Source organism: Chrysemys picta, chromosome 1, assembly GCF_011386835.1.
Source record: "Chrysemys picta bellii isolate R12L10 chromosome 1, ASM1138683v2, whole genome shotgun sequence".
Lineage (NCBI taxonomy): Eukaryota > Metazoa > Chordata > Testudines > Emydidae > Chrysemys > Chrysemys picta.
In genome coordinates, this window is record NC_088791.1 from 228938495 (window position 1) to 228947146 (window position 8652).

The 8652-nt window shown below is 45.0% G+C and overlaps 1 pseudogene; it reads left to right on the forward strand.

Annotated features, from left to right (window-relative positions):
* The first annotated feature begins 7183 nt into the window (after positions 1 to 7183).
* LOC101941614 (histone H2B 8-like) lies at positions 7184 to 7605 on the forward strand (annotated as a pseudogene).
* The last annotated feature ends 1047 nt before the right edge of the window (positions 7606 to 8652 follow it).

Sequence of the window (8652 nt, forward strand, 5' to 3'; positions counted from 1 at the left end):
TCAACCTTCTGAAATAAAAATTGTCTGCAATGCAGTCCAAGAATTTGTTGGATAGTCTGTGCCCCGCTGTGTTATTTTCCTAACATATATTCGGATAGTTGAAGTCCCCCATCACCACCAAATCTTGGGCTTTGGATGATTTTGTTAGTTGTTTAAAGAAAGCCTCATCCACTTCTTCCACCTGGTTAGGTGGCCTGTAGTAGACTCCTAGCATGACATCTCCCTTGTTTTTTATCCCTTTTAGCCTAACCCAGAGACTCTCAACACTTCCATCTCCTATGTCCATCTCTACCTCAGTCCAAGTGTGTACATTTTTAATATATAAGGCAACACCTCTTCCCTTTTTCCCCTGTCTATCCTTCGTGAGCAAGCTGTACCCATCCACACCAACATTCCAATCATGTGTATTATCCCACCAAGTTTCAGTGATGCCAACAATGTCATAGTTGTATTTATTTATTAGCACTTCCAGTTCTTCCTGCTTATTACCCATACTTCTCGCATTTGTATATAGGCATCTAAGATCTCGGTTTGATCTTTCCTCCCCGTTTTGTTCTGACCCTCCTTTCTCTCTGCCAATATAGCCCACACTCCCTCTCATTTCTGACCCATCTCCCAGGTCTCCATGTTCCCCACTTACCTTGGCTTTGCTCACCTGTCCCCGTCGAACCTAGTTTAAAGCCCTCCTCACTAGGTTAGCCAGTCTGTGTCCAAATAGGGTCTTTCCCCTCCTCGAAAGGTGAACGCCATCTCTGCCTAGCATTGCTTCCTCGAATAGCATCCCGTGGTCTAGGAAGCCAAAGCCCTCCTGGCGACACCATCTTCGCAGCCAGGCATTCACCTCCATGATGCATCTGTCTCTGCCCGGGCCCCTACCTTTGACAGGAAGAATCGAAGAGAATACCACCTGCACTCCAAACTCCTTCACCCGTACTCCTAGAGCCCTGTAGTCACTCTTGATCCACTCAGTGTCACACCGCGCAGTATCATTTGTGCCCACATGGATGAGTAGCATGGGGTAGTAGTCAGAGAGCTGGATAGTCCTCGACAATGCATCCGTAACATTTCGGATACAGGATCCCGGCAGGCAGCATACCTCCCGAGATGAAATGTCAGGGCGACAGATGGGCGCCTCCGTCCCCCTCAGCAGAGAGTCTCCGACCACCACTACTCTACGTTTCCTATTCTCAGTGGTGGCAGCAGACCTCCCAGCCTTAGGTGTACGAGGCTTCTCCTCCTTTACTGTCGGAGGTGATTCCTTCTTTTCTGTATCAAGAAGAGCATAACAGTTACCTATTACCATGGTGGGAGGGTTCGGAGCAGGGGTGGAGCACTGCCTGCTGCCAGAAGTAACTAGCTGCCAGTGTCCACCCTGAGCCATCTCCTCCTCCACCAGTGGTGTATCAGCAGTAGTAAATGTTGCTATTTAATTAGACTTTTTTACACCATGTAAAAGGTGTATTAGCCACCCTGCTCCTTAGTCCCTTCTTTAAATCATAGAATCATAGATTATAGGACTGGAAGGGACCTCGAGAGGTCATCGAGTCCAGTCCCCTGCCCGCATGGCAGGACCAAATACTGTCTAGACCATCCCTGATAGACATTTATCTAACCTACTCTTAAATATCTCCAGAGACGGAGATTCCACAACCTCCCTAGGCAATTTGTTCCAGTGTTTAACCACCCTGACAGTTAGGAACTTTTTCCTAATGTCCAACCTGGACCTCCCTTGCTGCAGTTTAAACCCATTGTTTCTGGTTCTATCCTTAGAGGCTAAGGTGAACAAGTTCTCCCCCTCCTCCTCATGACACCCTTTTAGATACCTGAAAACTGCTATCATGTCCCCTCTCAGTCTTCTCTTCTCCAAACTAAACAAACCCAGTTCTTTCAGCCTTCCTTCATAGGTCATGTTCTCAAGACCTTTAATCATTCTTGTTGCTCTTCTTTGGACCCTTTCCAATTACTCCACATCTTTTTTAAAATGCGGCGCCCAGAACTGGACACAATACTCCAGCTGAGGCCTAACCAGAGCAGAGTAGAGCGGAAGAATGACTTCTCGTGTCTTGCTCACAACACACCTGTTAATGCATCCCAGAATCATGTTTGCTTTTTTTGCAACAGCATCACACTGTTGACTCATATTTAGCTTGTGGTCCACTATAACCCCTAGATCCCTTTCTGCCGTACTCCTTCCTAGACAGTCTTTTCCCATTCTGTATGTGTGAAATTGATTTTTCCTTCCTAAGTGGAGCACTTTGCATTTGTCTTTGTTAAACTTCATCCTGTTTAACTCAGACCATTTCTCCAATTTGTCCAGATCATTTTGAATTATGACCCTGTCCTCCAAAGTAGTTGGAATCCCTCCCAGTTTGGTATCATCCGCAAACTTAATAAGCGTACTTTCTATGCCAATATCTAAGTCGTTGATGAAGATATTGAACAGAGCCGGTCCCAAAACAGACCCCTGCGGAACCCCACTCGTTACGCCTTTCCAGCAGGATTGGGAACCATTAATAACAACTCTCTGAGTACGGTTATCCAGCCAGTTATGCACCCACCTTATAGTAGCCCCATCTAATTTGTATTTGCCTAGTTTATCGATAAGAATATCATGCGAGACCGTATCAAATGCCTTACTAAAGTCTAGGTATACCACATCCACCGCTTCACCCTTATCCACAAGGCTCGTTATTCTATCAAAGAAAGCTATCAGATTGGTTTGACATGATTTGTTCTTCACAAATGCATGCTGGCTGTTCCCTATCACCTTACCACCTTCCAAGTGTTTGCAGATGATTTCCTTAATTACTTGCTCCATTATCTTCCCTGGCACAGAAGTTAAACTAACTGGTCTGTAGTTACCTGGGTTGTTTTTATTTCCCTTTTTATAGATGGGCACTATATTTGCCCTTTTCCAGTCTTCTGGAATCTCTCCCGTCTCCCATGACTTTCCAAAGATAATAGCTAGAGGCTCAGATACCTCCTCTATTAGCTCCTTGAGTATTCTAGGATGCATTTCATCAGGCCCGGGTGACTTGCAGGCATCTAACTTTTCTAAGTGATTTTTAACTTGTTCTTTTTTTATTTTATCCGCTAAACCTACCCCCTTCCCATTAGCATTCACTATGTTAGGCATTGCTTCAGACTTCTCGGTGAAGACCGAAACAAAGAAGTTATTAAGCATCTCTGCCATTTCCAAGTTTCCTGTTACTGTTTCTCCCTCTTTCTCCCTCTTCACTAAGCAGTGGGCCTACCCTGTCTTTGGTCTTCCTCTTGCTTCTAATGTATTGATAAAAAGTTTCCTTTTATTCCCGTAGCTAGTTTGAGCTCATTTTGTGCCTTTGCCTTTCTAATCTTGCCCCTGCATTCCTGTGTTGTTTGCCTATATTCATCCTTTGTAATCTGTCCTAGTTTCCATTTTTTATATGACTCCTTTTTATTTTTTAGATCGTGCAAGATCTCGTGGTTAAGCCAAGGTGGTCTTTTGCCACATTTTCTATCTTTCCTAACCAGCGGAATAGCTTGCTTTTGGGCCCTTAATAGTGTCCCTTTGAAAAACTGCCAACTCTCCTCAGTTGTTTTTCCCCTCAGTCTTGATTCCCATGGGACCTTACCTATCAGCTCTCTGAGCTTACCAAAAACTGCCTTCCTGAAATCCATTGTCTCTATTTTGCTGTTCTCCCTTCTACCCTTCGTTAGAATTGCAAACGCTATGATTTCATGATCACTTTCACCCAGGCTTCCTTCTACTTTCACATTCTCAACGAGTTCCTCCCTATTTGTTAAAATCAAGTCTAGAACAGCTTCCCCCCTAGTAGCTTTTTCAACCTTCTGAAATAAAAAGTTGTCTCCAATGCAGTCCAAGAATTTGTTGGATAGTCTGTGCCCCGCTGTGTTATTTTCCCAACATATATCCGGATAGTTGAAGTCCCCCATCACCACCAAATCTTGGGCTTTGGATGATTTTGTTAGTTGCTTGAAAAAAGCCTCATCCACCTCTTCCACCTGGTTAGGTGGCCTGTAGTAGACTCCTAGCATGACATCTCCCTTGTTTTTTGCCCCTTTAAGCCTAACCCAGAGACTCTCAACACTTCCGTCTCCTATGTCCATCTCTACCTCAGTCCAAGTGTGTACATTTTTAATATATAAGGCAACACCTCCTCCCTTTTTCCCCTGTCTATCCTTCCTGAGCAAGCTGTACCCATCCACACCAACATTCCAATCATGTGTATTATCCCACCAAGTTTCAGTGATGCCAACAATGTCATAGTTGTATTTATTTATTAGCACTTCCAGTTCTTCCTGCTTATTACCCATACTTCTCGCATTTGTATATAGGCATCTAAGATCTCGGTTTGATCTTTCCTCCCCGTTTTGTTCTGACCCTCCTTTCTCTCTGCCAATATAGCCCACACTCCCTCTCATTTCTGACCCATCTCCCAGGTCTCCATGTTCCCCACTTACCTGTGGCTTTGCTCACCTGTCCCCGTCGAACCTAGTTTAAAGCCCTCCTCACTAGGTTAGCCAGTCTGTGTCCGAATAGGGTCTTTCCTATCCTCGAAAGGTGAACGCCATCTCTGCCTAGCAGTCCTTCCTCAAATAGCATCCCGTGGTCTAGGAAGCCAAAGCCCTCCTGGCGACACCATCTTCGCAGCCAGGCATTCACCTCCATGATGCATCTGTCTCTGCCCGGGCCCCTACCTTTGACAGGAAGAATTGAAGAGAATACCACCTGCGCTCCAAACTCCTTCACCCGTACTCCCAGAGCCCTGTAGTCACTCTTGATCCGCTCAGTGTCACACCGCGCAGTATCATTTGTGCCCACATGGATGAGTAGCATGGGGTAGTAGTCAGAGGGCTGGATAATCCTCGACAATGCCTCCGTAACGTCTCAGATACGGGCCCCCGGCAGGCAGCATACCTCCCGAGATGAAATGTCAGGGCGACAGATGGGCGCCTCCGTCCCCCTCAGCAGAGAGTCTCCGACCACCACTACCCTACGTTTCCTATTCGCAGTGGTGGCAGCAGACTCTCCAGCCTTAGGGGTACGAGGCTTCTCCTCCTTTACTGTAGGGAGTGATGCCTTCTTTCCTGTATCGAGAAGAGCATAACGGTTACCTATAACCACGGCAGGAGGGTTCGGAGCAAGGGTGGAGCACTGCCTGCTGCCAGAAGTAACCAGCTGCCAGTGTCCACCCTGAGCCATCTCCTCCTCCACCAGTGGTGTATCAGCAGTCCTGTGTACTGGGACAGCTACCTCAGCTGTCTCCACATGGACACTGTCGAGGAATTGCTCGTGGACACGGATGCTCCTCAACCTAGCCACCTCCTCCTGTAGCTCTCCCACCTGCTGCCTGAGAGATTCCACCAGCAGGCACCTCTCACATTGGATGGTCCCCCCAGCCTGGATATCAGTAAGTGGAAATTGCAAGTTACAGTCTTTGCAAAACCACACCAGGATCTGGGTAGAGGCATCCATGCTTAGGCACTCTGTCTGGCTACAGGCACAGGTGGAGGAGACAGCAGCAGTGCTGGCACAGGTGTTGCGGGTCTTCCTAACCATCGTAAGCCTCCCTCTGTCAAACTCCCGTCTGCAGCCCCCTGTCAGCTGAAAGGGTTGTTTAAGCAAAAAGTTATGAATGTAGTTGCTTTATAGGTATTAAGGGGAATCAAGAGAAAACAGATGGAACTGGCAAGGGACCCTCGCCCCCTTCCTGCTCCCCTTCCAAACTCCCTTGTGAAACTCCCTGTTAGCAGCCCCTGGTCGCAAAGCTCCCTGGTCGCTTGTGCGCTGCTTTATAAAGCCCTGGCCTGTATGAATGCCCCGCCCACTGATGAAGGCTCAGCCACTTACCAGAGGCTTCTAGCTTTCAAACCTTCCAACTGCCAGCCACAGCACACGGTCCTTCAAACAACCAAAACAAACAAACAGACTGACAAACACAAGCTCAGCACACAGCAAGTAACCCTCAAACGCAAACAAACACACACTACAGACAGTCACTTACCCCAAAAGGGTGCTGTATTGCTCCTCCTTCACCTGGAGAACTCCCTTGTGAAACTCCCTGTTAGCAGCCCCTGTTCGCAAAGCACACAGCAAGTAACTAAAGTAACTCTTTAGTTTCTTAGAGTCACTCCATGTTCTCGGTCCTTTTGCCACACCCCTTTCACTGGAATCCTGCAATTCTCCCTCGCTTAGGTTGACGGCAGAGTACAGTGGCTAGGCTCACAGGCCCTCGGAACTTGTCAGGACCCTCTGATATAGGCACCTGCTCATCTCTCTTCAAAGATGAATGACCAGTGTGAATTTCCCAGACTAATCAGTTCTTTCCTAAAAACAAGATATTTATTTAGTAGAGAAAAGCATAGAGTAGAAAGATGATTTAAAAGCAAAACAAACATGAATGCATCTATTTCCCCATATGGCCCTCAGTGACTGATACCTGTAGAGAAAGGAAACACTGCATCTTAACTAAGGAAGATGTAATTAATTTAGTCCTTCTATATTATTCTGTGATCGAGTGCAATTAAGTATCAACTGAGTGTTCATTATTTATTTATTTAGTAATCTGAGTGTAATAAATTGCCTATCTGATTACTAGGTGGTAAATAATGATTGAGAAAACATAGTATGGATAAATATCCTGAATACAAATAAAATACAAAGATTCCCAACCAGGCCCCATTACAACATAGCAAAGTATAACATAGTCATCCTATGATCATCAGCACATAATAAACCCACAACTCAATATGCCTACATAAAATAAAACAGACATAAAAAATAAAATATCACAGCTAAAAACTGGGACCTCAGTGAGGGACATTAGCCAAAATTCAGAGCAGACACAGTGCTTCCTCTCCACCCCCCGCACCCCAGACATTGCCCTCCCATCAAGGTATCAGGCAACTCTGTCCAGATCAGAACAATCTTATCCATGTAGTAACATGAAAATTACTCAAAGCAAGAAAAATTTGACTCTGACCCCACATGGAAACTGTCCAGATAAAATAGGCTGTCAATTGCCCAGAATAGCTCCACTTCTCAGCACTTTGCAGACACTATGATAGAAATGAAGAAACCCTTCTTTGCCTCTTGCATAGTAACAACGAAGGGCTTCAAGGGCTTTCTATGTCACAGTTAGTTCAAGTTGGAATGAAAATTTTGCCACCAGCACTCCAGCTTGTTCTTTCTGTATTTTATTGAGTGAACTGTCTTCAGAAATCAGAATGCCTAATCCACCTAACTCTGCTGCTGCTGCTCCCAAGACGGGCTCTAAGAAAGCAGTGACTAAGACTCAGAAAAAGGGAGATAAGAAGTGGTTCAAGACAAGGAAGAAGAGTTACTCTATCTACATGTATAAAGTGCTGAAGCAGGTTCACGCTGACACCAGCATTTCTGCCAAGGCAATGGGTATTATGAACTCTTTCATCAATGAGGGCATTGCTGAGGAGGCATCCTGCCTGGTTTATTAAAACAAGTGCTTGACCATCACTTCCCAGGAGATCCAGACCGCTGTGCTCCTTCTGCTGCTGGGGGAACTGGCTAAGCATGCTGTGTTCAAGGGCACCAAGGCTTTTATTAAGTACACCAGCAGCATGTAATAGGTACCACAGTCTTCCCTCTTGAATCATCTGGTGTACACCGTCTCTGTAATTTGGTGGACCTATGAAGATGGACTAAAGGAAAATAAATTTAGGAACAGTTGTACTAATAATCAGAACCCAATGAATATTATAAAGTCCAACTAGGCCATCAATAGAGTGGTCAACTGTATAATATTCTGAAACAGGTTTTAATGCCTTTATGTAGCTTTGATGCCAAAATGATCACAGACCTCATTCAAATGCACAGGTGTGCTAAAACATTCTCCTTCTCGTTCAACTGAGACCATTCTGTAGTGCAAAACAGCACCACACTAATGAGGGGGCATGGAATTTGGCTACCAGTCAGCCTACTGGTCAATGATATTACCCTGGGGGGCCTATTGGAAATGTACTGGTTCCATCAGTCTTGCAGGACAGAACATTAACAATGATCCGTTTCCCTCACAGGAAAGATACTTCCCAACTTCAAACAGGAAGGGGTGATGGTGAGTTTATGACAACTGTGAAATCTCCATACCCAGTTCAAACAACTGATACAGAGGATGTATAAATTGAGCAAGAAACCACTTAGTAGTAGGTAGTGTTATGGCTATCATGATAAATATGAGATTGTGAAGTAATCCAAAAGAGTTGTCATTTACATGGGAGTTGAAGTCAACTAGAATAATCTTACAGGCATATTTGTCATCTAGGGAAATCTGCATTTATTCACTATTAATTTTTCTTAATGAATATTGGGGCACGAAAGGTTTGAGTTTTCTAATTATAGGACAAGCTTAATTTGGATGCAGATTTTTTACACTTTCCCATCTTATTAACCTCAACCCTGATCACCTTCCTGGATGTGGTAGGATAATTTACACTCTTTCACTTGTTTAATTTGGGCCACTGACACAACAGCTGCTAACTATGATAGTACATACCTTGTGCTGAATTGGCTAGGGATGTTGTTAAACACTGCCTGTATTTAAACTCTTATTCCTGTATATTCCCTTCCATCACAAAAATGTGCATGAGCTGAATGCCTACCAGTTTGAGATCTGC